At 40.5% G+C, this 15,004-nt stretch overlaps 2 pseudogenes; one reads left to right on the top strand and one right to left on the bottom strand.

Annotated features, from left to right (window-relative positions):
- Window positions 1–15,004, bottom strand: part of ORYCUNV1R-PS1575 (vomeronasal 1 receptor oryCunV1R-ps1575 pseudogene) — a 1,374,299-nt pseudogene that overhangs the window by 1,239,552 nt on the left and 119,743 nt on the right.
- Window positions 7,131–14,951, top strand: LOC138847086 (TM2 domain-containing protein 1 pseudogene; annotated as a pseudogene).

The raw sequence follows: 15,004 nt of genomic DNA, 5'->3' as shown, positions 1-15,004 counted from the left end.
GTCTACATGCAACTACATTGTAAAACCAATCTAAAAATAAACATTTGAACTATTTCAGCTACAAACCTAAAACTTGGGCTCAACCTAAATGGAAAATGGAGAACTCCTTCATAATTATTTTTCAAAAATTCAAAAAGGTATTTATTTATTTATTAGAGAGCAAAGGCAGAGACATAAAAATAACTCATCAGCCATTTTGTTCCCCAGTTGTCCCCAGTGAATGCATCTAGGTCAGGAGCCTGGACCACAATACAGGTCTCCCACATGGGTGACAGGAAACCAATTACTGGATTCCTTGCTGTTGTCTGCTAGGGTGTACAGGCAGGCAGCTGGAGTCAGGATCCTGGGACAGCAGAGGAGTCCAGGTGTTCTGGATGGGAGACACAAACCTCTCAATTTGTGTCTTATCCAAACACCCACCCCTCCTATTGAATGTGTTTAATCGAGCAACTCATTTGACAATCAATATGTGTGGTTCGGCATAGTTACAATTATGATGAGATAGGTGTTTTATAAATCTAAAGCAATGCACTGAAAAGTGTGTATAATTAATAAAGGGGATCACAATATGTTACATTTTCAAACCTGAGTGAAGTGTTTAGATACAAAGATTCTTCCATAAATCCTAACACTATAAAGGATTTGTTTCAAAATTGTGGCTTTGAAGGGTTCAGGGCTCTATCTTATTGTCCAACAAGTGACCCTGCCAGTTTTCTCTTTGGTAAAATAAGATACCAGACCCCTGTGTTACAGATAAAGAACTTTATTACAGCACATGAAGCAGCATGAATTTAGTATTCACATCAAATCTTCTTGCTCCCCAAGTCCATGGAGCCCTTGCAGAATGGAAATTTGGGTTCTACACAGCAGCAGATTTTAGTTGTAGCTGAGAAAACTACAACTTAGTAAACTACAGTAACTTAAAAGGAAATGGTGTGACTTTGTGTATAATGTCTGTCATTCAAGGCTTTATATACAATCCTCTTGAAAAGGTAGCCTGAGACAAAAACAGATGCAGCAGTATAGAAATGTAGTGAAGAATCTACCATTTCACAATGATTGTTCATCAAACATGCAAAGTGACAGAGTAGGCATGTTGTAGGCCATGAGTGGATCTGATCATGCAAGAAGTAGACTAGAGTATACAAAATGCCCTACCCCATATATCCAACTCTGAGTTTACCAGCAGCTACATACACTGCAGCTTCTCAGTTCCAGTGCCTGCTGCATATGTGTCTCTGCCTAAAGACTTCTTTCCTTGGTATCTGCTCATCCCACATTCAGTGAAGCTTAAATCAGTGAAGCATCTCATATTCATGTGACAGGAACTTGGTATCTACAGAATGTGTCCAACTAATGAGAGGCAGAAATCAAGGGATAAATTCCATTCTTCTGGATCCTTTGGTGGAACAACTTTTATGCATTCTATGTGCTTCCTCAAAATGAGTAGCCATATTAAGGCCCCCGTTGCCCATAACAATCAGTCATCTGTATTACTCAGCTATGTGACTTGTCCAGCCGTAGGTTCTGAGGATTTTCTTTCTTTTGTTGCTCACTCTTGTACTTCTTGTACAAAAATACTTGTACTTCTCTCCCGAAACTGAAATGATCTCCTGCAACTAACAGCGATAAGGCCTTGCCTTATGATCTGACATTAAGGAAAGCAAAATATTGACAGTTAGTGGAATCATATTGCTTTGCCTTCCATGTCTATATGTTGTGCTTACAAGTTAGGGCTTCTTTTCATGTCTCCTCTAGACTTGATACTTTCTTTTTATGATTTTTTTCTTCACATTTATCTATAGTCTTTCTATCAATGTTAAGGAACTCTTTGCACATTGTTTTACCTGTTTTAGATATTATAAATAAAATTTTCTTCTTCAATGACATATGTCATGAATATGAATCCATAATTTTGTTGTAATCATATTGATCACTTATTTATTGCTTGTTTTTAAATCATAGTTGGACAGTGTCCTTTTGTATATTTTCTCTGCTTATTATATTTGTTTATTCATGAACCTTTTGTCCCTCTATAAAACTTTTAGATTAAAGTGTCAATTTTTAAAAGTGCTACAATTTTGGCAGAGTTTATATTGATATGTAGTTGATTTCAGGGATGTTTTCCATGCATGCACATGAGACATATTTTCATTTATTCAGTTCACCTCTTCGATCTTGAAGACAATTCTATGTTAAAAACATTTTACATTTATTTTTCCCAACAGGTAATTGAAACTGTGATACACTCAGGTATTGACATAATTTTTTAAAATAAGAGTTATAGCATTGGGTTTCCAAGATTAATATTTACAATGGCAATAAAATGTTTTAATGTTAATCTATACCTTTATAATCTACCAAAATGATACTTTATTTTTTTAAAGCATTTGGTGCTCTTCTTCAAGTGAAATGTTAACACATTTTCCAAAAATATAAAGCAAAAAGTGTAGGTCTTTCATTGAGGCCTCCCATTGGGACTTCACATTTCCCTAGATGTCGTCTCTTGAGACACAGCACATTGTTCCCAGTGTGGGTACCATGAGATTAAACTTCTAGCAATGCACACTAGTAAAGTTTTCATTGACAAAAAATCAGGAAGTTCATTCACTAGTCAACATTTTCTAACCTTCTGCTTTTCTCCTTGGTTTTATCACTTAAGAAAATTCTTTGAATATTGTATGACTAGTAGCTATCTTAGGCATAAACTTTAATTCTACCCCCTGGAAAATGGCCTATGAGGAAGATATTACTGAATAGAATCCAATAAGAGTGAGGTGGTTTTTTTTTTTTTAAAGAAATTTTGTTGATGCTGAGAAAAATAAGGTATTTATCCTGAATAAAGTCTAAAGCCAAGATAATTCTTAGAAAGATGAAGCATCTCAATAAATCCAAGAGAGATTTCAAGTAAATGTAACATCCCAGGGCCTTTGGATGCCTGTCACAGAGGACAGAAGGGTAACCATATTCATGTATCCCTTTTTGATATAAGCACAATGCACTGAACCGTGGAAATGGAGAGATGCATGCACAGAGAGAGTGATTTAAGATAGGCTGGACTGGATCTCATGGACATGGATGTATCTGCTGAAGTCCATATATAATGAGTAAACAGCAACACACACAAAGACTGCCATGAGATGTATAGCCACGGCCTTGTAGTCAGCCAGTTGAGCTTGTTAATTAAGGTGTTTCACTTGTCAGTCACTGGGTATAGTTAATTCATTTCACAAACACTAATACAATGCTTATAATGTGCACCCCAAATTCCAATATCGCTATTACACATTAGCCTCATTTTCCAGAAGACAGATCAGACATGTGTCAAAGATCACAATGTCTGAAAATGCTGATCTGGGATTGAAATCCCTCTCAAGGTAATGAATGTCACAATGGAACAGGTGTCACCATTTTCCCTTAAGAACCCATTTCCCTTCCCTGAGAGAATTCTCCCAGGAAGATAAATTTGTACTAGAAAAACAAATATTAGAATTCGACTGAGGAAAAAAGAAAAACGCACCACACTTGAAGTTTATGATCTCTAAAATGACAACATAGTTCAAAGAGATAGACTAATATGAAATAGCAATACAGATGGATACAGGGCTTATTCCATCCTTAGTAAAATTCTCAGTGAATCTTGAATTTGTGTTGAATTGTTTGAGTGAAATCACACTGCTTAACATTACACAGAATTTAATGATCTGGAAGCTAAATCAGAAAACATATGCTTCTCTGCCAGAGACTAGTATAAAAAAGGGACTCAATTAATACTAAAATTTTTATTTAAAAATAGTTTCAGGCCGGCGCCGCGGCTCACTAGGCTAATCCTCCGCCTAGCGGCGCCGGCACACCGGGTTCTAGTCCCGGTCGGGGCACCGGATTCTGTCCCGGTTGCCCCTCTTCCAGGCCAGCCCTCTGCTGTGGCCAAGGAGTGCAGTGGAGGATGGCCCAAGTGCTTGGGCCCTGCACCCCATGGGAGACCAGGAAAAGCACCTGGCTCCTGGCTCCTGCCATCGGATCAGCGTGGTGCACCGGCCGCAGCGCGCCAGCCGTGGCGGCCATTGGAGGGTGAATCAACGGCAAAGGAAGACCTTTCTCTCTGTCTCTCTCTCTCACTGTCCACTCTGCCTGTCAAAAAAAAAAATAGTTTCAGTTAAAGTGTAATAATAACCTCATATATCCCAATTCATTACTTTTTTATATTCTTAAATTATTTGCTTTATGTGAGAAAGTATATTATTTAGGTTATCACAGCATTCATTTTATCCAGAAATGAAGAGCCATTCCTTAACTCTTCATGAATTCTTGAAATTCTCTCATGTTCCTGCCAGTTTTCTGAGTGACGTGGCAACCTGCTCGTCACTGCACCCAGCAAACTGTTCTTGGAAAACAGTTTGTAGTGTTCTTGTTCATCATCCATCTGAATCACACTGCATGTTTTCTACAAATCCTGGCACCAGGAAGTTTATAAATGTGTCTGAAGGAGGAGAGTGCGGATGTATCCATTCAGAAATCCAGATTTCATTTTTGTTGCTCTCAACTCTTTGAAATTAACTTCTGTGTTTCCTTGTCTAAGGTGGTCATTTCACTCTCCTGCTGCCGCATATAATCCCCACGTCTCTAAGTCAAATTGTGTCTCCAGAGTTTTAGGTCCACCAGAAAATTAATAAGTTAGATTGTCATGGTGACAAACAGAAAGATTGTCACAGTTGTTGAATAATGGATAGTAGCAGAGGCTGCCATTGTTGCTGCCATTCACTCAGACTATGGCTGCAGGCATGTACAAAATGCACAAGGAAGCATTACTGCCAAACCCATTAAGCAGCCAGGAATCAGAGCCCAAAAGAATGGTCCAGAAATGCATGGACATGTCAATCACCAGAATAATAATGGTGGTGATCTAAGCTCATCCAGCAACCCAAGTACAAAATGTGTCTGTGTGGGGAGCAACTGGGAGCAACTCGGACTAGACTGTTACTGGAATTAAGACTTATTTTATGCATCTGCTCTCCCACAATATGACGCTGGGAGAGGAGGAAACAGCTTCTACACAGCTGCCTCCAGTTCAACCAATAAACTGTAGGACCTGCTCCTGATTGGAGGAGAGCAGCGTACTCGGCGTGTGGGTAGCAGAGTTGGGATTGGTGGAAGAGGACTATAAAGGAGGAGAGAGACAACATGCACCAGGAACATCGAAGGGGAACATCTATCTGAAGGAACACCTGTGCAGCCCCCGAGAGAGCCGGCCGGCGGTGTGCTACTCCCCTGCGGAAGTGGGGAAAGTGGCAGGGGGCCCGCCCCTCCACGGAGGTGGAGGGACGGTAGCCAACCTGGGAAGAACCAGCAGCAAACCCGGGGAGGGCTGAGCAGACAAAAGAACAGCACAGGGTCCTGTGTCGTTCCTCCACGAAGAGGGGGAGCGACATGTCTGTAGTAACTTCCCCGCACATGCTTCCCAGGACTACTGCACCTCCCCAACCACAGGGCTGTGAACAGCTGAACAGGCTGTGCTCCTGGCTGTCCTTGTGAAGGTGGGTGGTGGAAAAGGTGAAGCCAGCCCCAGAAATAGCTCCACCATGCCCAGCTGTCACAGCAGGCCAAGGACTTCAGGTAAGAAAACCTCAGCTTGTACACCTCCTACTTCTCAGGGTACATCCCTCTCAAGGCTTAAGGACCTTAAGGGCTTAAAGGAGGAGCTTAAGAGTGCACCCCTCATAAGCTCAAGCTGACTTGCCCCAAATGGTAGAGTCAGAAACGTGCCTGGGGATTCCAATTCAATCCCATCAAGGTGACATGTACCAATGCCATCTCACTAGTCAAAGTGATCAATTTCAATTTACACTTGATCATAATGATAGGTCTAAGAGTCAAAGGGATCACATAAACAAGACTAGTGTCTGCTAATACTAACTGACAGAATTAAAAAGGGAGAGAACAATCCAACATGGGAAGCGGGATACACAGCAGACTCATAGAATGGCAGATGTCCTAAACAGCACTCTGGCCTCAGAATCAGCCCTTAAGGCACATGGATCTGGCTGAAAAGCCCATAAGAGTATTAGAGGCATGGAAAGCCAAGACACTCTGGCAAAAAAGACCTAAATGAAAGATCTCTGCAAGTGAGATCCCAGTGGAAAGAACGGGGCCATCAAAGAAGGAGGTACCTTTCTCTGAAGGGAGGAGAGAACTTCCACTTTGACTATGACCTTGTCTATATCAGATGGGAGTCGGCGAACTCAAAAGGCTTCCATAACCTTGGCAACTCATGACAAGAGCCTAAGATGATTACTGATGCCATAAACAAGAGTGTCAATTTGTTAAGTCAACAACAGGAGTCACTGTGCACTTACTCCTCATGTAGGATCTCTGTCCTTAATGTGTTGCTCAATGTGAATGAATGAGTCACTGTGCACTTACTCCTCATGTAGGATCTTTGTCCTTAGTGTGCTGTACATTGAGATTTAATGCTATAACTAGTACTCAAAGAGTATTTTTCACTTTATGTTTCTGTGTGGGAGCAAACTGTTGAAATCTTTACTTAATGTATGCTAAACTAATCTTCTGTATATAAAGGGAATCGAAAATGAATCTTGATGTGAATGGAAGGGGAGAGGGAGTGGGAAAGGGGAGGGTTGAGGGTGGGAGGGACGTTATGCGGGGGAAGCCATTGTAATCCATAAGCTGTACTTTGGAAATTTATATTCATTAAATAAAAGTTAAAAAAAAGAATGAATGCTATAACTAGTACTCAATAGTATTTTTCACTTTGTGTTCTGTGTGGGTGTAAACTGTTGAAATTGCTAAATATGCTAAATTGATCTCCTGTATATAAAGAGAATTGAAAATGAATCTGGATGTGAATGGAATGGGAGAGGGAGCAGGAGATGGGAGGGTTGTGGGTAGGAGGTAAGTTAATGGGGTGGGGGAAGCCATTGTAATCCATAAGCTGTACTTTGGAAATTTATATTTATTAAATAAAAGTGAAAAAAAAAGAGTACACCCCTCCACACCCAGAGATCTGCTCTAGGGACAGCCAGGCCCTCATGCCCATGCTCTGGTCTCATTTTTACTTGAGCATTTTAGAATTATAATACGGTTCTAAAGGGGGGGACGTGCTGGTCCCTAACATGGCGGCTTTCTGGCCTTCAGGGCTCTGTGCCTTGGAGGCCATGGCTGCTCGGCCTTGGGTGTCCTGTGGCTGGTACCATTCAACACAGGATCTTAGCAGATGGCCACCACCAGCACTACAGGGGCTCAGGACCTCAAGTAGAGACAATGTATTTATAAAGACACAGAAGTAAATGCTGCTATGCAAGAATCAGTTCACTAAACAAACTACACTGCTCATGTTCCATGTTTTCCAGCACCTAATATAGCTTGTAAGGATTTCAATGGCAAGGAAGCACATTTTACAGGAAATGAACTTAGTTTTCTCAAACTCATATCTTCCCAAAAAGAAAGTGTCAGTGGCACTGTCTTTTTTTCGTGGATGGCTGGGGATAGATGAATTTTACCTTGTGTACCCTACTTTGGGCTGTTTAACATTTTGCACTGCAGGGTTTTCTGGAATTGGGGACCTAACTGATTTCACTGCAGATTGTTTGACCTGTAGCTGGAAGTAATTTTATTAGATTAGTGTGGAACAAGGCTTACAAGATTATTTCAATGAAACAGAGGGGGAAAATAGTTGTACCTGTAAATACTTTAAAAATGAAACAGAATTGGGCCTTCTTGATTTTAGTAGAGAACTCCCCGTACGTGGATTTCTGACAACATTATTCATAAAATACAGCATAGGTGGTTTGCATTTTGGTACAATACAATAAGCCACCACTTGGGACACTTGCTTTGCATTCTGGAGTGCCATTTTCAGTCCCAGCTGATCTGTGCTGATGACCCAGCTTGTGCTAATGCCCCTGGAAGGCAGCAGATGATGGCAAGGATGTGGTTCCTGATATCCATTTGTGGGATCTGGATGGAGTCACAGGCTCCTGGCTTCAGCCTGGCCCAGTCCATGCCTTTTAGCAAGTGGATAAGCAGATGGAAAATTTCTCTCTCTCTATCTCTCTCTCTCTCTCTCTCCCCTCCCCTCCCCCCTCTCTCCCTCCCTGTCACTCTGCTTTCTGAATAAAAAATACATCAGTAAATAAACAAATACATAAATAAGACTTAAGTTTTGTTCTGATGTCTATGATATTCATTTCTCAAGATAACTCCAGTAAAATTTTTTGAAGGTTTATGTTATTTATTTGAATGGCAGGATCATAGCAAGGGTGACAGACATAGAAAGATATACTTAACAAGTTCTCTGCCCAAATGGCTGCAACCTGCCAGGTAGAATTACTGAGATCTCACACAGGGGTACAGGGGTGCAAGCACATGAATCATCTTCTGATGCTTTTCCAGCCACATGGACGGGGAGTTGGGCTGGCGCTGGAACAGCTGGGACTCCCACTAATGCACATATGGATGCTGGCACTGCCAGTTGCAGCTTAACTCACTATGCCATGATGCAGGTCCCAAATAACAGCATTTTAACTCATTTTGTAAAGTAACCATAAAAATGGATTATAATTTTTCTCTATATTGAGACAAACAAAATATTTAAAAATCTGAATAATGAAGTAAAACAGTAGTAACTGGCATATAAAAGTTGACTGCATTATAGGAAAAAGTAGTTACATAATTTTTTTGTGACTTCAGATTTCAGATACTTTAGATAATACAAAAGAAGTTAAAAATTAACTACTAAAAGTAATTTATCTTCTAATCTCACATGCATAATATATATATATATATATGTGTTTTGAAGTGTGCCATCCATGTATGTACCTCAGTATACATCCATGCAAGCATGCCTACATATATGTATATATGTGTGTATATATATATATATCAGATATAACATTTCACTAAACCTTACTTCAGTACTTAAAACTCTCTCTCTATATATATATATAAAATCCGTTGTTTCTCTAAATGCTGAATTTAGTTATTCTATCTCAGTAGTGCAAATTATTAGGAAAGAAATTGTCACAGCAATTAGTTCATACTAGTTATTCTGTGGTAAAGCAGCTCTGAATTTATGTGGATTATAAAAAAATGAGTACTACTTGGGGCTGGCATTGTCATTGTGGTGTAGCCGATTAATCTGCCTCCTGCAGTGCTGGCCTCCCATATCGGCACTGATTTGATCCCTGACTACTCCACATCCAATCCACCTCCCTGCAAATGCACTTGGAAAGAAGCAGATGGCCAAAGTCCTTGGGCCCCTGCATCAATATGGGAAACCTGAAGGAGGTTCTTGGCTGCTGGCATTGGTCTGGTCCAGCCCTGGCCATTGTAGCCATCTGGGGAGTGAACCAGCAGATGGAAGTTTCTCTCTCTCTCCCTCTCTCTCTCCTTCCCTCACTCCCTCTGTTTCTCTGTAACTCTTCCTTTCAAATAAATAAAGTAAATTTGGAAAAAAATGAGTATTACTCAGTTATGTGACATGTCCAGCAATAGGTTCTGAGGCCTCTGAACTGTATTTTCCTGAATCTGGGAGGATCCAGGCTGATAGAGGTCTCACCATCATTAAAGCTGCATGTGGCAGTGTTAAAGGGAAGGGGAGTGTGAAAAAAATATGTACTAGCTCATGTATTTTACACTGAGAAGTGACATACGTGTTATTTTACCCCTATTTATTTGACCAAGCATGTGCATTTTCCTCATTTATTTCGCTAGGACTAACTGTAGGTAACAACATAATAAAGCATAACATGTTTTTAGGAGAGGATAAATAAAATACTCAAGAACGACCTTGAGGGCCGGCGCCGCGGCTCACTAGGCTAATCCTCCGCCTAGCGGCGCCGGCACACCGGGTTCTAGTCCCGGTCGGGGCGCCGGATTCTGTCCCGGTTGCCCCTCTTCCAGGCCAGCCCTCTGCTGTGGCCAGGGAGTGCAGTGGAGGATGGCCCAGGTGCTTGGGTCCTGCACCCCATGGGAGACCAGGAAAAGCACCTGGCTCCTGGCTCCTGCCATCGGATCAGCGCGGTGCGCCGGCCGCAGCGCGCCGGCCGCGGCGGCCATTGGAGGGTGAACCAACGGCAAAGGAAGACCTTTCTCTCTGTCTCTCTCTCTCACTGTCCACTCTGCCTGTAAAAAAAAAAAAAAAAAAAAAAAGAACGACCTTGAAAATAAACATCAACAAACTTCAGGTCCTCAAATATTCAGTTGAATTTCACTCTGATTGAAAACAGAATGACCTTAAGGAGACGATTAAAATCCCTATTCAGGCCAGCGCCGCAGCTCACTAGGCTAATCCTCCACCTAGCAGCGCCGGCACACCAGGTTCTAGTCCCGGTCGGGGTGCGGGATTCTGTCCCAGTTGCCCCTCTTCCAGGCCAGCTCTCTGCTGTGGCCAGGGAGTGCAGTGGAGGATGGCCCAAGTCCTTGAATCCTGCACCCGCATGGGAGACCAGGAGAAGCACCTGGCTCCTGCCTTCGGATCAGCATGGTGCGCCGGCCACGGCGGCCATTGGAGGGTGAACCAATGGCAAAAAGGAAGACCTTTCTCTCTGTCTCTCTCTCTCTCACTGTCCACTCTGCCTGTCTAAAAAAAATCCCTATTCAGTGCAACCATAGAATTAAAAGTACAAGATTTCTGAAAGATGCACAATAATGCCTTCAGTTAGTGTTGTTTTCAAGTCATCACTTTTAATACATGAATGTTAAATAACAATTACTGAGAAAATGTATTTTAAAAGATACATGGTTTAAAAATAACTGAAGGTATTCAAATATTTCAAAAGAAAATATTCATTTAATGAAAATTAGATTAGTACAGTGGAAAAGAGGAGCAAAAAAGACAAAATATGTACAAAAATAAGAGATCTGGAAGAAGAAAATTCATAATATCAAAATAACACTATTGTTATTTTTAAAAAATATGAACTAACATTTAAGAATGGTGTATATTCATGGTATACAATGTGATATTTTAATATACACACATTGAATAACATGAAATCGGAGTAGTCATATGCAGTTTTTGAATATTTAGCATTTCATCACAGTGAAAACTTTCAAAATACTTTTTCCCCGTGTTTTTAAGAAAAATATGTAATACATTGTTATACAGCCATTTTACTGTGTGATGGAATACTGGAACTACTTACTTCTAAATAACTTAGTGTTCATTAATCAAAATTCCTCCATCTCCCTCAGGAATCCCCAGCCTCTGGTAACTACCATTATATTCTTTTTTTTTTTTTTTTTTTTTTTTTGACAGGCAGAGTGGACAATGAGAGAGAGAGTCACAGAGAAAGGTCTTCCTTTTGCCGTTGGTTCACCCTCCAATGGCCGCCGCAGCCGGCACGCTGCAGCTGGCGCACCGCGCTGATCTGAAGCCAGGAGCCAGGTGCTTCTCCTGGTCTCCCATGCGGGTGCAGGATTCAAGGACTTGGGCCATCCTCCACTGCACTCCCGGGCCATAGCAGAGAGCTGGACTGGAAGAGGGGAAACAGGGACAGAACCCGGCGCCCCAACCGGGACTAGAACCCAGTGTGCCGGCGCCACAGGTGGAGGATTAGACTATTGAGCCAAGGTGCCGGCCTACCATTATATTCTTTTTTTTTTTTTCAATTTCCATGTGGGAACTTTATTTGAATCCCAGTTTAAGTAATTGTTAAAAAGATCACAGAATAATTTAATATTTTTGATGTAATTAAAGACATTTATTTTTGAAACTGTGATTACAGTGATACAATGCTTTAAAGAAGAGAGCTTATTTTTTAATGATGCATACTAAAATAGTCACAATGAAATGACAAGATATCTTGGGTTCACTATATTCTTAACTTCTGTAAGATGTTTAGATTCTACCTATGAAAGAGTAAGATCACCCAGTACAGGTCTTTTTTATTTTGCTTGGCTGATTTCACGTAACACAATGACCTCTAGTTCAATATATGTTGTTGAAAATGACAATTTTTAGTCTTATTTATGACTATAGTATAATATTATGTAAAGATACCGCATTCCTTCATTCAGGCAGGGCTGGATAGACAATTAGATGGTTTCCCTTTGTGGGATATCATGAGTAGTGCTGCAGTAAACATGTGAGTGCAGATATCCCTTCAATAGTTGATTTTATTTCCCTTGGATAAATATCCAATTGTGAGATGGCTATATTGTTAATAATGTTGTTTTCAGCTTTTCAATGAACCTGCAGAGTGCTTTCCTTAATGACTGCTCTAATAAATATTTCCATTGACAGTGCAAGGATCTTCTCCTCTCTTCATCCTTGCCAACTCTTGTTATCTTTGTTTTTTTTTTTTTTTTTTTGATTATAGTCAATCTAACTGCATATGTGTATATGTGGAATCAACCTTGCATCCTTAGGATTAATACTGCTTAATCATGGTGAATAATCTTTTTAATGTGTTTTAGGATTTTTTGGCATATTTGGTTGCGGACTTTTTATTTACTTCAAGGATACTGGAGTGTGCATCTTTCAGTTTATTGTGTCTGTCTTTTCTATCATAGTGATATTGTACTAGCCAACTAGATTAAGCAAATAGCTATGGAAACTCTACTTGAACTGTTCATCCTCCAAAAAGTGGACATTTTAATAGATCTGTTTATTCATCTGTGATGAATAAGTATACTTTCCCAGGGACATTAGCAAGGAGCTGTATTGGAAGTGGAACATCTGGGACCAGGAGCAGTACCCGTATGAGATTCTGGCAGCTCAGGTGGAAAGGTAACCCTCTCCACTGCATTGCTGGCTCTCTATGGGGTTCGTGACTCAAATCTGAAAATTTCTTCTTTCACCTTTATGCACCTTGAGCAGACATAACATGAAAGGTTTTCAAAATATTTATGTAAAGTAAATACTATGAAAATACCATTTATGGACTTCAAAATTTCTGCACAAAAATAGACACCACTTAACTCCATGCTTCTCTAAACTTTTGAATACCCTTGAATGCACTTGGTGAATTTACTTGGTCTTTGGCCTTTTACACATTTTTCCTTATTTTTCCCCATTCTCAACTGGAGACAAGAAGTTCAGTTGAAATCTTAGAAATCTACAGCTATTTTAGGTTAGTTGGAGCTTCTGTTAGCTATAAATATCTCTTGAATATTTAGGCTGCTGCCTCCCATGGTGGACATTAACAGGAAGCTGGGTAAGAGTCAAGGGGAAATCATGGGAAAAGAACAATGCAATCCAATATGGATGCAGAATTCAAAGTAGTGGCTTAACCTGCTATACAATACTCACACCAAGGTAATTCTTTAATGCTACCATTTTTATATCACTGTTATTGATTTACTCATTTTCATTCTAACTCATGCCATCGTTGTATTTTTTCTAAAATAGTTTTATTTCAAAATTATTACAGGATTCTGAATATCATATCTTTATTTATCTGCTATGAAAAGTGTTATTGTGACAAACTTGACCCCAATATGTTTTCTTTTTTAGAAGGTAGACCAAATTCTTATTACTTTAAAATTTTATTTGGACCAATTTTGTTGTCAGAAAAATTAGAGGTATCTTAAATTTAAATAATGAATACATACCCAAACTAAGAAACTAAATTTGGTAAAAATGGGGTAGGAGCTTCCCAGGAATCGTAAATTAGAAAGCAGAAATCAATTTGGGTAAATAGAAAAACTCCATTGTTTAAAATGTTGTGTTACACATTTAAACTTTAGTAGTGCACTGCAAAACAGTTCACATTTACATATTCATCTTGAGATTCAGCAGCTGTTTCTTAATGTAATCTCAAGACCCTAAGAGCAAATCTATTGCTCTTCTGTCTCCTTAACCCACAGTTAAAATGTCTCCATTATATATAAAGAAAACATCTGCCATGTGTGCAGGGCCAAATGCACACTCTCATAACAAAAGTACAACATACCTCTCAAGTGTTAACAATACAAACATTATGCATGATATATAGTATTTATAAAATATAAGTTGTTTCTGTGTAACTTTAAAACTCGTCTTTTGCACTCTTAATTATGAAAATGTATATTTCCATTTCTGTATCAATTTTATTTATAAAGGTACAGGAATATGGGAAAAACTTTTATTTAGAAAACTGAAATGTTAAGTTTGAACAAACATTAGGAGCATTTTCAAGAGTACGCACCTCAGCTCCCTATTTAGGTTGGAATGGCAAACAGCGCTTCCCAGCCAGTGTCCACGAGGCTTTGGAAAGTCTCTAGGAAAAGGTGGATCACTCCAGTTTGCTCCAACAGTGTTCCTTTTGGCTCCCTTCAGTCAGAAATTCTGATTTCTTCAAATGCATGTTTTTAATGTTGTCAGTATTTATAAAAGGTCTTTTTTCCCTGGTTCCAAAGTCTGTCAGATGAAAGAGAATCCTTCCAAAAGTTATTTTCATTTCTTTGTGCAGAGGTGATCTTTGTTAGTTTCAGGTTATATTTACTTTTCCACCTTTTTATTGTTGGTTGCTCACTGCAGGGTACACCATTATCAAGTTTGCTTTGGGGAGGGTTTATTTTCTCTGATGTCCCCCTGTTTATTTTGAAACCCTGTCTTGGGGGTTGCCAGGCGCTGCGTGCTGCAGCGGGCCAGGGACGGGTTTGCTCCCTCAGGTCAGCCTGTGGTGGCAGGACGTGGGCAGATTTCAGTGGTCTGGCTGGGGACCCTCTCTAGCTGCCCTCAGACTCAGCGGGGTGCTGCTGAAACCGCTGGAATCTGCCGCACTCCTGAACCACCTGCCTGGCCCGACCCTTCTCCACCTCTGCGGGAGCACGAGATCCTGCGGTTGCTGCAGTTGTACTCAACAATGGAGTCTGAAACTGGGGATTCACACACAGGCTGTGTCCCACTTGAAAGTGAGCGAGGAAGCGAGTGGGAGCCATTGTCCAGGGGCAGTTTCCCAAGTAAAGGCGACAGAGCCGTGGTGGCCATCAGGGGGCCCCCGAAATAACCTTGGGCTGAATACACAAGTGGGGAAACGTGGCCACCCAGATCAACGGCTCT

Source organism: Oryctolagus cuniculus, chromosome 19 (genome assembly GCF_964237555.1).
Source record: "Oryctolagus cuniculus chromosome 19, mOryCun1.1, whole genome shotgun sequence".
In the NCBI taxonomy this organism is placed as follows: Eukaryota; Metazoa; Chordata; class Mammalia; order Lagomorpha; family Leporidae; genus Oryctolagus; species Oryctolagus cuniculus.
The sequence above is the reverse complement of the archived record's forward strand: the minus strand, read 5'-3'. Positions and strand labels throughout refer to the sequence as shown.